Here is a 14614-nt window from a genome sequence, read left to right as displayed (position 1 = left end):
TACCACAAAATATGATGTTTTTTTGACTTAGGAATAAGTCAATATCAATTGCAATGTATTGCAGAAAAAATGGCTGTTGTAACAGCAGTAGTGCCCACTACAAAGGATTTGGTCTATACCTAATGCAGTAGTGCCCATTAATGTATATAAGCAATGTCCGGGGTTTGGCTAATTAGTCCACAGAGGAAGAGGTGGTTGAGACAAATACTGCTGCATTGTCTTATTTAATTTTGTATTATTCCTAAATATTATACTTTATGTGCAGTAGTACAAAAAAAAAAGTTACACTCAATATAGGTTTTCCAGTAGAGCTTCTTTACCACTTCTGAGCCTTCTCCTTTTCGTTGGTGTGTATTACCATTTCCCTGGGAGCTGGCGTACACAAATTGTCTTGGTAGAGAAAACAGCAGAGAAACACGAACTCTGTGATTCCAACACGTGGCTACCGGAATTAAGAGTTCAACTGGAATTCATTACCAAAGTTAGAGAGACCTCTGTGCATCTCTTCTTTCCACAGCATTAGAAATCTGGGGGAAGCACGTGGGGCACAGATGAATTCAGAACAATCCCATTTACTAATTATCTATAGAAATACAGTGTCTAATATATAAGTGTTATATATAAGTGTCAGGTTGCTCTGGGGGCTACTAAAATAGACCATTAAAGAGGCCCCAAGTTATTTAAAAAGGTACTACCTTTATGTACTAAAAGTTCATTTTTAGACTGTATAATAAGGGCATAATTAAGCTTCAAAGCTCCAGCATTATATCTTAGTGCATGAATGCAGGTTTACTGAGACTCCTTGATGGCGGAGTTCCTTATGTAAGACATCTTTAGGATCAAGACAAAACAACCACACTTTCCTATAGACATAGGATGATGCAAAACCAGTGTTCCTGAGCATCAGCTCAAGAACTCAGTAGGGTTTAAGCTTCTCTTCAACAGTGACGTGGGACAGCTTCATGGTGGCATAAAATCCCTTGCAAGACTCTAGGAAAGATCCCTGCAAGGCATTTATTGGCAGTTTCCTCTTTGTACCGGGGGAAATTCCACCTCACAAACCCACAAGGTCATAGATTTTTACCCTCCATTCAGACGTCAGAGGGAAAATGAGAAATTATTTGTTGTTCTTTAGTACCTTAACATGTTTGGAAAATGTGGGTTCTCTTGTAATGGTTAATTGCCATAATGATACAGTGTTTTCTTCTTTTTCTCCACCCCCCCCCCCCCCCCCCCCCCCCCCCCCCCCCGTGGAGGTATTATATTTCCTCTCTGGGCAGGGGGAACAGGAGCAGAGTCACAGCCTGTTCATGTGGGAAACAGAATAGCATCGATCTCTGAATCTGCTCTCTCCCAGTGCTGAAATGTAGAATACCAGTGATCACCACAAGCAGATTACAGCATATTCTGCATGGATATTCTCACAAAATGAACTTTGTATAGGTTAGATTGTTGCAGACGCCAGTAAAAAAAAGCAATTATTTTCTGTTTTAAAGGACCATTTCCTTTTTTTTTTTGGTCTACTGATTCGTATGTATTTTAGGATCTTCCATCATTTCCTAGTACAGGTTAGAAAATGGAGTGGAAAGTAACACTGCAGTTTTTAAAACAGTAGTCACACCATTTGCTAAATTGTAATCTTTTTTTCAGTTGTGTTCTGTCTCTTTCTATGTCATAACTGAATACATTTTTTTTTGTATTGAACTATATAAATTGAAAATATTGAGATTAAAAAGAATAAAATATAGTAAGCTGAAGTGTAAGTAAAAGGTATTATGAAAAATAGAGAAAAATTGTGTAAATGTGTTCCTTTTACCTTAACTGAGGAAACACTAAAGCTAAACACTGTAAAGTTTGAACATCAATACTTTTTACAGTTTAGCATTTTATTAATGACTTCCTTGTGTTTGCCACAGAGGATCACACTTACGTTTTCTTTATTGCTCCTGGAGACTGGGAGTTGAATGGCAACAATATTTGTTCTAGTGCTAGAGTCTTATCCAATAGGGCTGACTTTGCAGGTTGCTTCCATTGGGAGAACCAGATGATGGCTTCAGCTGCTTTTCTGAGGGAATCTGGCTTGTTTGAGTCCTGTTCCTTTCAAGCAATATACAGACAACCCCGTTTTTTCTGAGCACAGCAGGAGACAGGAGGCAGTTTCCATGCTCACTGTTTCAGGCCCCCAACAGACATCATTTACACACATGCACAGATGCACACACAGTCCCTTGTTGCTTTTATGGAGAGGAGGGCCTGTTGTCATCTACAGCCCCTGCTGTCACAAGCCAAATGTTTCCTGTAATAACTTCCATGAACTGTCTCCCTCCCTGCTGCTTTTTGTCGATTTCTCTCAGTTGCACAGAGCTACCCCCCAGCCAAATCCCAGCACTCCTGGCTTCAGACCAGATTGTTCAATTTCCACTCCAGTCCTGTCATTCTGGTGGGTGATCTGAGCAATGATGTCTATTGTTTTGGGTGGAAAAGAAAAGGTATTTGATTGTACCTGGGATGGAAGTAGGTTACCACTCCTACTAACCTTAAATAGGATTTAGAGTCTTTCCTAGATCAGAAGCACATCTCTTCGACGTTAGATGCATTCTTACCTTTTAGTATCCTTCGTGCTGCTATGACTTGCTATCTGTCTGAGCAGACAACGTGCACGAGGTGCCTGGTTCCCAGCGTGGAATCTGTCATCCCGAAGCTACTTCCAAGCATCTTTTTTGCGTGCTTAACAGGAGCAATTTAAGGCTGCAGTCTAATAGCGTGTGTTCAATTTTATGGAACCATACAGGTAAGAACATACTTTTAAACCCTTTTTACGTGGCAACAAATGCAGGCACAGCTATGAAAGACGAAGAACCATCTGTAAAAGAGGCTCCAGGCTAGCTGATACAGACCACCTGAAACACGGCACTACTTCTCCGTATTGCAGCATTTCACACTGCTTGTTGACGTGAAGATAATTCATTGTGTTCTAATTTTGAGGTTTAATGCCATATCTGCAGGTGTCTTTGTCCAAAATGAACTCAACAGGCTTCATCTGAACTCCAGATAGTTGTCAACTGTCACTCTGTGAATCCATCAAATATTCCATTCAAGCTTTATTTGTATTTTTATTTCTCTCTGATTTATTTTTTTTGTAGTGATGACAAGAGGCATGTTGTAGGTTAGTGTCCCTGCTAAAAATCCTTCAGTTATGGACTGAGATATATTTTGAAAGTTCAGCTCCAAATACATACACACATACCTATTCCCACGCATACTGGATGGAGTAACATTTAGCATACCTAAATCTTATCTCATGATAAGACAAGTCTTGTGCCATGTGGAGTAAGCAGTCCATCTAGTATTTGGTGTATGGAGTGCTGCTTCTTGTCCTTTATCATGATCTCAATGGCAGGTGAGATTACAGCCCACCACCACAGGCTTTGGGAGACTAAAGTTTGCATCTTCAAGTTGTCAACTAGATTGTCTTCTGCTTCCAGTGCACAACCTGGGAGGAGCTGGCAAAGCACATGGGTCTCAGACCGGACATTGAGGTCTTTGAATTAGCTGAGACCTCCTATCGCTGGTATCTGTAGCACATCTACGTCCACCATTATTCGGGGAATCTCTTTCTGCCATAGTTTATGTCTCTCTCCTTCTTCCTGACCATTTTCCCCTGGTCTCTACCCCTGTTCTGCCTTTGCCAACCATACTGTCATCCTTTTCCCCTGGCATGGGACTTCTCAGACAGCAGAGCCTCCATCCCCCATGCTAAGTGGAGCTGCTCTATTACTACAGTTTAGTTTCTCTAGACAGCAGTTTCAGAGCAATGAAATATGCTTGCTTGATGTTAGAAATATACCTCCTACTTCACAGAAATAAAAGCTGTGGATTGTCACATTTAACATGCCAGACTATTTTGATTTCAACAGTTCAGAAGCGGAGAATGATTTTGTTTAAGGCAGCCTCAGCCTGAGCCATGCCAAACTTGTCTTTGGCATTGAGGATATGTATTTTTTTATTTTTTATTTTTTAACTTTTTGTTTTGGAGGAGGGGGGATCTAGAAAAGGGAGATAGACGGAGGAACAGCAACAAAAAATGTTAACTTTCAGTGGCCAGCACTTCACCTGTCAACAGTACTGTATAGGTTGTTTAGAGAACTGTTTCATTAGTTTCTTGTCTTCTCTTCCTTTTTCCTTTCTGCAAATGTTAAGTGCTGCGTCTAGAGTTGTATTCAGAACAACATGCACATCAGGGGAAGCATCATAAGGTTCAAAACAGAACCTTTAGCACCCTGCTACCCATCGGGACACCTTCTTTCTGTAAGGAATGTCACCGCATCTGAGTAAATCTGTTCCAAAAGAACCAGGTCAACTCAGTAACCTAGACATCTCCAATGTTATAGCTAACACTACTATTTATATATCTACTATTGGGAAGGGAATAGTTACTCCCTTACCTGTCTTACTTTTCTCGTGCCTACTGGGCTTCTTGTAAGCAGGTGCTGTCATGCAATTGATGTTTGCTGGTTCCACCCAATAAGCAGAAAACCTGAGGCACATATGGGTTTTCTTCTAGATCTAGCTGCAAGGTTGGAGATTAAAATTCCACACATGCACACAGACACACAAATTTTTCCTTTTTTTGATGTTGGACCTTTGTTCTGTTTGGTTGCATTATATGACTGTGGTACTGCCGTGTGATCTAGAAAATGCTCAGCTGAGCAAACTGCTCAGAACTTAGTGTAGTGCTTGTTATTTTCATGATTTTACTCAAAATGGTGGTATTTGGTATACTTTCAAATATAACTAGGATTTGGCTATGTCTATCTGGCCAGTTTTCAGAATGTTGAGGTAGTGTACCAGTACAGCAGGTTTACATTCAGCTTTGCAAAGAGGAAATGATGGATTAAGCATGGATGAGTTGTAAAGAGCCTCTGAGAACAGACAGTTTACAGAATCAATGATTGCACAAGACTAGATATTCCTGTAATTTGTGGTTATGCGAGAAACTCACCATAAATCACCATGAGATTCAGAATCTTCCAAATCTGTGCTGGGATCTGAAGAAGTCTTCAGTGTAGATAGGTGAGTGACATGATCCTGAGACAGTAGGGACTATTTGTCATTTTAAATGTTATCAGAAAACTACAGGGAAAATACTCTTCCTGGCATGGCTGGGTAAACCTTTTTTTTCCTCTGCTACCAACTAGTGCCACTAGGCACTGTGGTGTTCATGGGGGCTCCAGTGCCAGCACGGAGATGGAATTTTGAGTTTACTTTTCCTTTATGGTGTCAGAAGGAGTAAAATAAAATTCTGAATCTATGTTTGAAAACAGTCTCAGTTTTAAGTTCAACCCAGCTGTACCCTGAGGCTGAAACATGGCCATGTTTTGGCAGCAGGGAAGACTGCCATATGTTGCAGTGATAAAGAAATTACATTGATGCCAATCTCTAAAGTCAGACTTATAAAAAATATCTAAGGGAGTATATTTGTAGCAGTATAAACTTACATATGTATATAGAATAGAAGAGCCTGACAAGTCTATTTTTCTGTCTACAAGACATTTATTTTGTCTCTAGCAGTCATGCACTTTGTAGATGGCACAAGCTGCAATTCACAATTGCTCTTGAGAGAAGAAAGATATAACCCATAAATCCATTCCATTTCCCTGTTACACAGAATCATGTGCTGTGTCGCTCCCAGCTTCCAATAGCCATAGTACAATTCCACTCTTTGAATAAGTTCTTACTTATTGACTGGCTTTTAGTGAGCACATACTGGAAATCGATAAGAAGATTCTTTTTTTAGCAGTCATTCACGTCAGGCCTCTAAATGAGAGCATGGATGTGGAGATCCTAAACATGGCTGGCAGCAACGTGATATATTATTTTTTTTTAAAGGTCAGTATAGGCTGCTGGTTTATAGCTCTCATGGGTGACCTGGCTTCTAAAATAGTCAATTAGCTCATTTCAGTGCCAGCAGTTTGTCAAGCATCTTCGCACACACAAAAAGCCCTATTGGTATTATTGATATGTGTATAATAAAATCTGTAGGATCTGTTCATAGGATGCGGAAATTCCAAACCACATCTACTGCAACTTAATGCAGAACAAAATATCCAATACAAAATACCGATCTCAATCATAAATCTTGTTTTCTGTTGTAGACACTGAAGCTGCTGTTTCTCATCGCTGAAGGAGGACTGCTGCTGATCCACAAAGCCCACTACCTAAGAAGTTTTAAATTCACTCCATTTACCAGTATCCTGAGACACATTTTTGAGATTGCTAAGTTGCTGAGAATAGACAATGGGTTCCACCAGGGTCTTCTTGTTTTCACCATTTATGTCCTTGAGCCCATGAAGGAAATTATCTAGAGACAATAAATTTGTTTTGAATCAGAAGTTTGTGTTCTTTGTATACACAGACTTACCATTTCCACTTCTTTTCTTAAATTCTCACAGTGCTTTGAAACTGAGAAAAAACACTGGCTTTTGCTTCCTGTAATTTTTTTTCAGTGAGACTGCCATATCTGAAGAAGATATTAATTTCTTTTTATGGCCCTCCATCTCATCAGACACAGTAGCACATTTCTTCATGTTATTCTGAGACTGTCAGGTTATCTTGAGAACAATTTCCACCACTGGTGTCAAGATATTTAATGCTGTTCCTAACCCATGTATATGCTCCTCAGTCATCCTCTACAGCTGAGCTTTACTATCAAATGGCAGAGCCTTATTTTGTAATCTTTGAAAAAAGACATATATGAAACTTCTGCGTACACCAATTCTTTAACAGAGGCAAAAGACAACTAATGCAAATATATTAGCTGCTGATGGACAGGATAGGAGGTGACCTATAAAATATGCATGTTGTCAACATCTGTGGTTGCTTCAGACTGTTCTCACTAATTGAATCTTGTATTTTGTTGAAAGGCATTAAAAGGCCAGCACCGCGCTGCTACCTGGATGTTCTTACCTGTGCCTTCTCTGTGTAGCCACTTCAGGGGCACGGGCAAAGCGCTGCCTGTCCTGAAATAATTTTGCAGCCCCTCAGAGGCCAGTCAGCTGCCTGCTGCTCCCATTCTGCACAGCTCTTCCACCAGCACTCTGCCTCCTGCAACTCTGGCACTCCAGTGCTCAGCATATGAGTTAACCGGCCCAGATAAGAAACATTGGCCTTGTCTTTATGCCTCTGTTTTGAAACAGCACATGGCACAAATGGCATCATACACAGCATCTGGTGCTGTGCATTCGCTGAATGGACTTTGCAGCTTTCACTGTCTGCTCTGCAGAGCAGGAGTTGTGGTGGTTTTGTTTTTTTTTGGATTCATTTACTGGACACCTCAGAGTAGAACAACTCATCTGTCAGTAGGCTTAGCTAAAGGCCCACACTTTGAGAAATGTTTTCAGCATTGTCAGGTGAAAAAGACTTGAACTCCTGTGACGTGACATATATATACAGTTTAATATGAAAGCATATCAGAAATGGAGGCAGAGATTTTGGGGATCTACTTTTTATTTATTTATTTATTTATGGTATTAACTGTACAGATGAGAAAACAAGAACTGACTCCTAAAAAAATCCAGCGGCAGGATGTGAACTCTGCTTAAAACTCGAGCTGCTCCAAACAATTATTTAAAGAGTTTAAATCTTTAAATCTTTAAAACAGACAGCAATGTCTGCTCTTGCTGAATTGTAAGAGTGGCTCACTAATCCTCAATTATTTTGCCTTTTTGCATTTCTGGTGTGTAGAACGTCCTTCACAATCATGAGATCAGACAGAGGGTAAGGGGAGAAAAGCTCCAGCCACCTCGGTTTCAAGAGGCGAGAAAAATTGCTGAGCGTTATCGAGCCTCACTGCATCCCCCCCCACACACACAGCATCTGGGGGAAAATACAAAGGAAAAGACCATAGCATGCCTCTTTTACACCTGGGGCTCTGCCAGGGGCTCTGCCAGGCCTCCTCCCGGGCCACGGCGGCGGCTGGAGGCCCCGGGAGCGAGGACAGCGGCCGGGAACCGGCGGCAGGGTCCCGCTAGCCCGGCCTCGCTCCTCCCGCTCAGGTGCGGCCCAGCCGCCCCGGGCTCGGCGGGGGCTCGGCGGCCGCGGGCGCTGGGCGGTGCGGGGCGGCGTGAGGCGGTGCGGGGCGGCGCGGGCAGGCTCCTCCCGCTCGGGCACAGCCGCACAGGCGGCCCGGCGGCTCTGAGGCTCGGCGGCCTCGTCTACCCCTCGCCCCGCCGCCGCCGTCGGAGCGGGCTGGGAGGCACCTGCCGCGAGGTGAGCCGGCGGCCGGCACCCAGCCGGGGGCTGGAGGTGCCCGGGGAGCCGGGGTGGTGGGGGGGGGGGGGGGGGGTGCGTTTGGTTGTTGCCACGGGGACGGATCAAGCAGCAGCGCCCGCCCCTGGGGCGCCCTCCTCGGTTTGGGTCCGGCGGGGTCGGGGCGAGATGGAGGACGGGGGGATCCGAGCCGGGAAGGGCAGGGCAGGGCAGGGCAGGGCGTGCTGCCGTGCCGAGCCGGGTAAGGAATCCTCCCCGGACCTGCAGCCCCTGAGCCGAGCGGTGGAAACGAGCTCTCCGTGCTCCTTAAATGCGCCACATCGCCCCGCTGGCAGGGGGCTGCGGCTCGGAGCAGCGCGGCGAGGGAAGCTGCAGGTGGGGAGCCGAGCGAATAAGGCGCACACATCTAATAAAAACACCAACATCATTCTTTTCAGCTTGTTATAACCTCCCCTGGTTTTGTGTGGTGTAGGAGGGTATCTCTCCGAAGTGGGCTGGGGTTAGTCTCACTTAAATAAATGAACGCTAAGGGCAGCGTTCATGTAGTCATTAAAAAAATTAGGAGTAGCCCCAGAGGCTGCAGCGCTGCTAAGGGTGGCACCGAGGGTGAAGGATTACTCTGGGACCCACTTGTGTTGGCAGGGGCAAGGCCTCCGCAGGGTGCTCACCAACTGGTTGGAGGTTTTCATCCAGAAACAAAGTTTATTATTTCCCTAAAACTTCCAGAAATCGAGCGATACGCTGAGCAAATCATATGGTAACCGCAGTTGCTTAAAGAACTACCGATACATAGCTACTCAGTATGATCTCTCTGTTATGTGCCAGTTTGCAAATGAATAGAGAAATTTCTGCTTAACACTGAAAGTATTCCAGGAGAATTCCTTTCATCTTTTGTCTGCGTTTCGGATCGTGAATAATTTGACAGTATCTGCAAAGCACTTTGCAGTTATTATGTATGAAGTACGAAGCGAGGTATGGGTACTCCGAGAAACTGCTCCAGAATAAAAAGCTCTCGCTTTAGTAGGGCACTAAAAATAATGCAGTCATACCAATTAACACCTCTTAAGCATAAGATTCTTTTAGGTGCTCGCGGTGTTGATAAAAATATCATTAGGATTGTGATTTATAGTGCATATGAGCAACAGACGTCCCTGTTTCTTCCTGTATGTGTGTATGGAGAAAATGTGCATTTGGACATCTATTGATTTGGCAGATGTGGGGAAAACAGTCCTTCTAATACTTAAAACGGGGGGGCAATAGAGGGGAAGAAGCGGCATCTGGGTTTCTTCAGAAATGATCCAGTCAGATTTGCAGGTATGTCTTGCATTCAGTCCTAAGAGCGAGGGAGTGCTTTTAAGGAATGGAATTTCAACGTGGAAATTGAGGTGCTATTTATTTGACACTCTATAAATTAGCATACTAAATGAACCACCCAGAATGTCATGCTAAGCATTGTCTTTACTGCTAGAAAACCATGTGTTATTCTAAAAGTAAAGATGTCTACGCAAAAATTAAATTTCTGGAGATTTGTTTTTGAAAGCAAGCTCAGAAGTGTCTGGACTTTGAATTGGCCCTGAACAGAAAATGTAGAGTCTTTCCTCGGACAACAAACTCAAGATTCCCTGGCACCTATGAACTGGGCTGTAATCTTATTTGAGTCTGTCTGCCCTGTAAGAAGGGCATGAGCAGCTGTGTTTGAGATGGCAACTCCTGTTAAAAAGTCTGTATATTGCTACATGTATAAGTGAATTTGGCTTGGGATTTGAATTTGAATGCAGTAAAATACTTGAATAACATCAGGGAAGAGGTTTTTGTTTTGTTTTGCCTCCCAATCATTCTGTTAGTAATAAGGGGACCAGTAAGTCTGCAGTTCACAATAAGGAGAAGTAAGGTTGAAACACTTGTAGCAGATGGAAACTCAGGCTTGCACAGGCCTGTTCTTCAGTTGGTCCTCGCAAAGTGAAGCGAGCTGGATTTAGCCGGAGAAAATGCAACATATTCACTTTAAAAAATGACATTTTTTGTTATCTCCATTTTCTTTTTTGATTCAGAACATGTTGCTTCTGCCTGAAAAATCAGAGACAGATTTAATGTAGCTTCTGACACTGATGATGAGCTTCTACAATGTAGCAAAAAGGAATCTACTGTATATGAAATTCATGGCACTGCTGTGGTATTTTGGGTTGACTTTGCTGACTAGAGTGTGATTGACTTAACAATCAAGAATGGCAATAATTTGTTGCCACATGAGTTCAGGGAAGTGATGATTATAAACTGGGCGAGAAATGGGAGTTGGTTGAAGTGAAAAATGACATTAATTTAAACACTCAGGCAAGAACAGTTGACAGTTCCAGAAGAAGCCAACCGAACGTGAATGCTGTCCACTGTCATTATGCTCACCTACAGTAACCTTGTAGTTGTCTCATTTTAGTTCTTTTTAGTATATAAAAAAATTCTTTATATTTCTTATTGATTTAAGACTTTCATATGGCAATTCCCAGTGTGTTCTATGTTCTGAGGCCTTCGATTATGCCAGAACTGACTGGGAATGGAAAAGAAAAAAAGTAAAAATCTTGTGTTTGAATTTTTGTACATCAATTCTTTGGAGATTTTTGGAGGAACAGTGTCAATGATAGAAAACTACAAAGGTTTTCCTAACAAATTATTTGATTTTCAGAAGTCTGATTTTTAACAAGTTGTCTTTTTGTTTTTCATCCACAAAAATTACTAATCGCTTGTCTTTGTGGTATTTCTCCACAATTTCTTGAACTGAGAACTACAGTTAATAGTGAAAGACTCATAGGATCCTTGACAGAGCAGTTTCCAAATCTTCAGTTCTTTGTGTTCTGACTTTGTTAGCGTTTTGACCACTTGAGATCAAAAGAGAGTTGATGTTACTTCTGCCATTCTGTATGCTTACTTGTTTGAAAGATATGTGCTTATAGGTGGGATTTTTTATTTTACATGCTTTTTCTAACTTGATTTCACTGGAAACTTTGAAATTTTGCTATCAAATTCTGATCTCTGAAGAAGAGTAGAAAGCAGATATTTCTCACTTTTTTAAGCAATTTTAAAAAAGTTGTGTGTTGGCTTATGGGTGGGATTTGCCCCTGATTTGAATTTTGGGCTTTAAATGGTTGCTGTCTTTAATTTGAGAAGAAGCGTGCATAGGACAGAATTTGTTGAAGAGCGTTCCTGCTGAGTCCAGGAAGAAATTCCACGCAACTCAGGGAGGCAGTTTCAGGACAAGACAGTGGAGCAATGATGGTGACGTTGAGTAGTTTGTTCTGGGAGACCAGGAGAGCTTTGAAACTCCTGGTCCTTTGTGTTCCCATGTGGACCAGCCACGCTGGATCGGCCTGGCCTTGGTGGGAAGAAAAATATCTAACGCAGGCCAGAAAGGAGCTGCAGTGTGTCCTGGGCATGTGTTAGTCTGTGTTCTGGCCCAGGCTTTGTCATTTCAAGCATTCCTGGAAGAACTTTGTGCAGACTGCTGCACAACCTGGCCAGGAGTGGAATTGGAAAAATGTTTTGTCAAGATTTTATCAGGCTTGTACTTTTTTTAGTTGCTCTTTCAGCTGTGGAGAAACTTGGACCTAGCTAAACTTCGACATCCCTTGCCAGACTTTCTGTGGACCAGCAATGCTTGGCTTCCTTTCTGGGAAGAGTTTTTTGCACCCATGGGATAGCTGAGCTCTAATATCTTCTGTGCTCCACGCTGTCAGTAGACAGCTAAGTCACCTAAAGGGCAGATACTCTGTGGGAACGCAGGTAGTACCGCTGTGTCTTTATGCATATACCTATGTTGCTAACCCTTCAGAGTACATCTCTCAGTTGCCTTGAGAAATGAAAGGTGTCATTTTAAAAAAGTCCCAGTAGTAAATGCCACGCAAATTCTGCCAGTAAGAAGCTATTGACTTTGATATCAGCAGTCAGAGATCTGTGTGAAAGCAACAAAATATGTAAAGTTATGAGTAAAATAAATCAGAGGCTTTCAGAACATCAATAATACTCGAAAATGTATGATTTTTCTTTAAATTAGATGACTACTCTGAACAATTATGTAAATTGAGAATGTGTTCTGCCAAAATTTCTGTAGCAATATGCTGCAGTAGTGTTGAAGAACTTTAATTGTGGAGGATGAGCTTTATAGGGGGATAAACACTGTAAAATATTTTGATTCATCAGTACTTAAAGGTTATGGTTATTCTGAAGAGTGTCTTTTGCAACCATTTGTCTTTATTTTTCCTGACAGGAATTATATTACATATGTAGTGGTGGTTTTTGACAGTATAGAAGGTGTGATGTTGCAGCCTAATTTATTATTATTTTTTTTTTCTGAATTTGTGGTTACTTAAGATGTGTCTTAAAAATGTCTATATGTACTTTTTTCCCCTGGTAGTCTAAACCCTACCATCTTCAAATTTTTTAACCCCTTTATGCCTCCAGGATAGCCTCTACTCCTACTGTTCAGTAAGAGTCTGCTTCAAAAAATTCTCAGCATTGTTATTTTGGGCAGCGAGGGGCTTTTGCTTCGAAGGTGTGATATCTAAGAATGGTTGAGGTCCATTTCTACTGTGTTGATAACATTTGGTTTCTGTCCTGCGTAGGTTTAAAACAAAGAAACAGAAAACCAGTAAAAAAATGCTGATTGGTTAAGTGAAAACTATGTTGCTTAGATTAATAATGAATTCTGAAGTGGACATGAGCAAGCTTATGGCCTTATTATGTCTGAAACATTTTCCATCAGGGTTCACTTCAGGTTAAATGAAGTACATACAAAGGGCGACTGCCATTTGTGAGCTAAACTGGAGCTCTACCTGGCTTATCAAGACAGAAGAGATAAAAACCTGTGGTTGAAAAGTGTCATCGGGGTTTGTGGGATGCATTCTTTCCAGTTTTAGTTCTGATCTTCTGTTCTCTAAAATTGATAGTGATCTTGTTTTCAAACAGCTGGGCTTGTATGTAGAGAATGGTTTTGTGTGTATGTATGTATGTATATATATATCCTCATCTAATATAGATTTTAAAATGGTCTTTAAATAAGTAACACAGCCATAAGGCTTCCTCTCTGAGGGGATGCATCCTTTGCACGTTTCTTTTCTGCTTTACACTTAGTTTTGAAAGCCTCCTTTGAGTGAAAGTGACCTTTATTTTAGCTGCATAAAACAGGAAAGATCTGAGGTGATGTCTCTGGAAAAGTACTGTGACTTTGACGTCTGCAATCTGAGGAGATCAAACGAGAGATCTGGACAGCTGACGGCTGACCTGAAGTGCGGAACTTCTGTAGTGGGACAATAATATGTGCTGTGCGTCATATTCCTTAGGAGAACTTCCTTTATACATACATATTTTTTCCCTCCGTTAGTAGAAAACCCAGGCAAACAAGCAGGGAGAGGACAGGACTGCTTTCTGGCAGGGTCTCAGTGCATCAGGACTGCCGAGCGCACTAAAAGCGAGCCACGGCCCTGCTGCGCTGCGCTGCCCATCCGCAGTGAGGTTACATCGAACTGCACTCTGCACCTCTTGCGGTCTGTGGTGAGTTTTGCATACAGATAGGTCTGCTGTACTCACTTATGGGAAAGTGCGTAGGAAACGGAGGGATGCAATGCAACTAGGGAATCTCATGTGTCTCCTTTTTGCGTGTGGGCTTTCATCCTCCGAACGGGGCCACAGTTAGAAGTGGAAAAAACATAGAAGCTGCTGGAAGGTAAAGAAGAAAGGACTGGGTGTTCTTCACTTGCTTGCTTGTGGAGGAACAGAAACAGGAGTTTGCCTTTACAGCAAGCAAGTCAAACTCTGAAATATTTCTGTGGCCGGGAGTGGCCTCCTGACCCACGCAGTTCTCTTGGACCAATGTGACCGGACCCTCGGCCAGAAGCGTGCTGTTTGGATGCATGTGATGCAGGAGGCTCTCTGAAGATGAGAACAAGTCATGCACAAAACTAGGGTGATACATACTTCTTGCAGCTATTCATATTTCCACAGGATTCTGGATCCGTCATAGTGCTGTAAACTGTCTTACGGGGTGGAGAGCTGCTAGACGGGCGGTTTGAATTTATCATCTTTACTAAGCAACTCGTGCACTTTGGACTTGTATTGATTTTAGTGGTGCTGCTGGATAAGTGAAGAGAAGCAAGGCTTTAATCGCTGAGCCTTGTCCGTTGTCGTTGGAGGCAGATTAAGACACAAACACCTCCAGCTTCCAACCTCCCTCTGCTCGTGTAGCAAAGCTAGTGGAGCGGGGCTTGTGCCTGCACCTCCGCTGGCTGTGGGCACCGTGATGGCATGTCTGTAGCTGTGTGAGCTGCCGGTGAGTGGGTTTGCGCTGCAGTGCTGGTGGGAG

The 14614-nt window shown here is 42.5% G+C and overlaps 1 protein-coding gene and 1 long non-coding RNA gene across 16 annotated transcripts in view; one reads left to right on the top strand and one right to left on the bottom strand.

The window, feature by feature from the left end:
* Positions 1–1282: 1282 nt before the first annotated feature.
* LOC125183123 (uncharacterized) lies at positions 1283–5123 on the bottom strand. The gene is made up of 3 exons (XR_010830449.1): positions 5003–5123; positions 4446–4570; positions 1283–3503 (listed from the first exon to the last, which is right to left on the bottom strand). It is a non-coding gene; the product is annotated as an uncharacterized lncRNA (long non-coding RNA).
* Positions 5124–8113: 2990 nt separating this feature from the next.
* The window catches only part of KLHL32 (kelch like family member 32), a 123873-nt gene continuing 117372 nt past the window's right edge, over positions 8114–14614 (top strand). For 3 of the 15 annotated variants that reach the window (XM_066994495.1, XM_066994494.1, XM_066994498.1), the window contains exon 1: positions 8118–8268. The gene's annotated coding sequence lies outside the window, so the exon portion shown is untranslated. Of the gene's footprint in view, positions 8269–8376; positions 8644–13496; positions 14582–14614 lie in introns of those variants that run through there. The other 12 variants (XR_010830447.1, XR_010830446.1, XM_066994501.1 and 9 more) reach the window with 8 other exon arrangements.

This window comes from Anser cygnoides, chromosome 3, assembly GCF_040182565.1.
Source record: "Anser cygnoides isolate HZ-2024a breed goose chromosome 3, Taihu_goose_T2T_genome, whole genome shotgun sequence".
Lineage (NCBI taxonomy): Eukaryota > Metazoa > Chordata > Aves > Anseriformes > Anatidae > Anser > Anser cygnoides.
The sequence above is the reverse complement of the archived record's forward strand: the minus strand, read 5'-3'. Positions and strand labels throughout refer to the sequence as shown.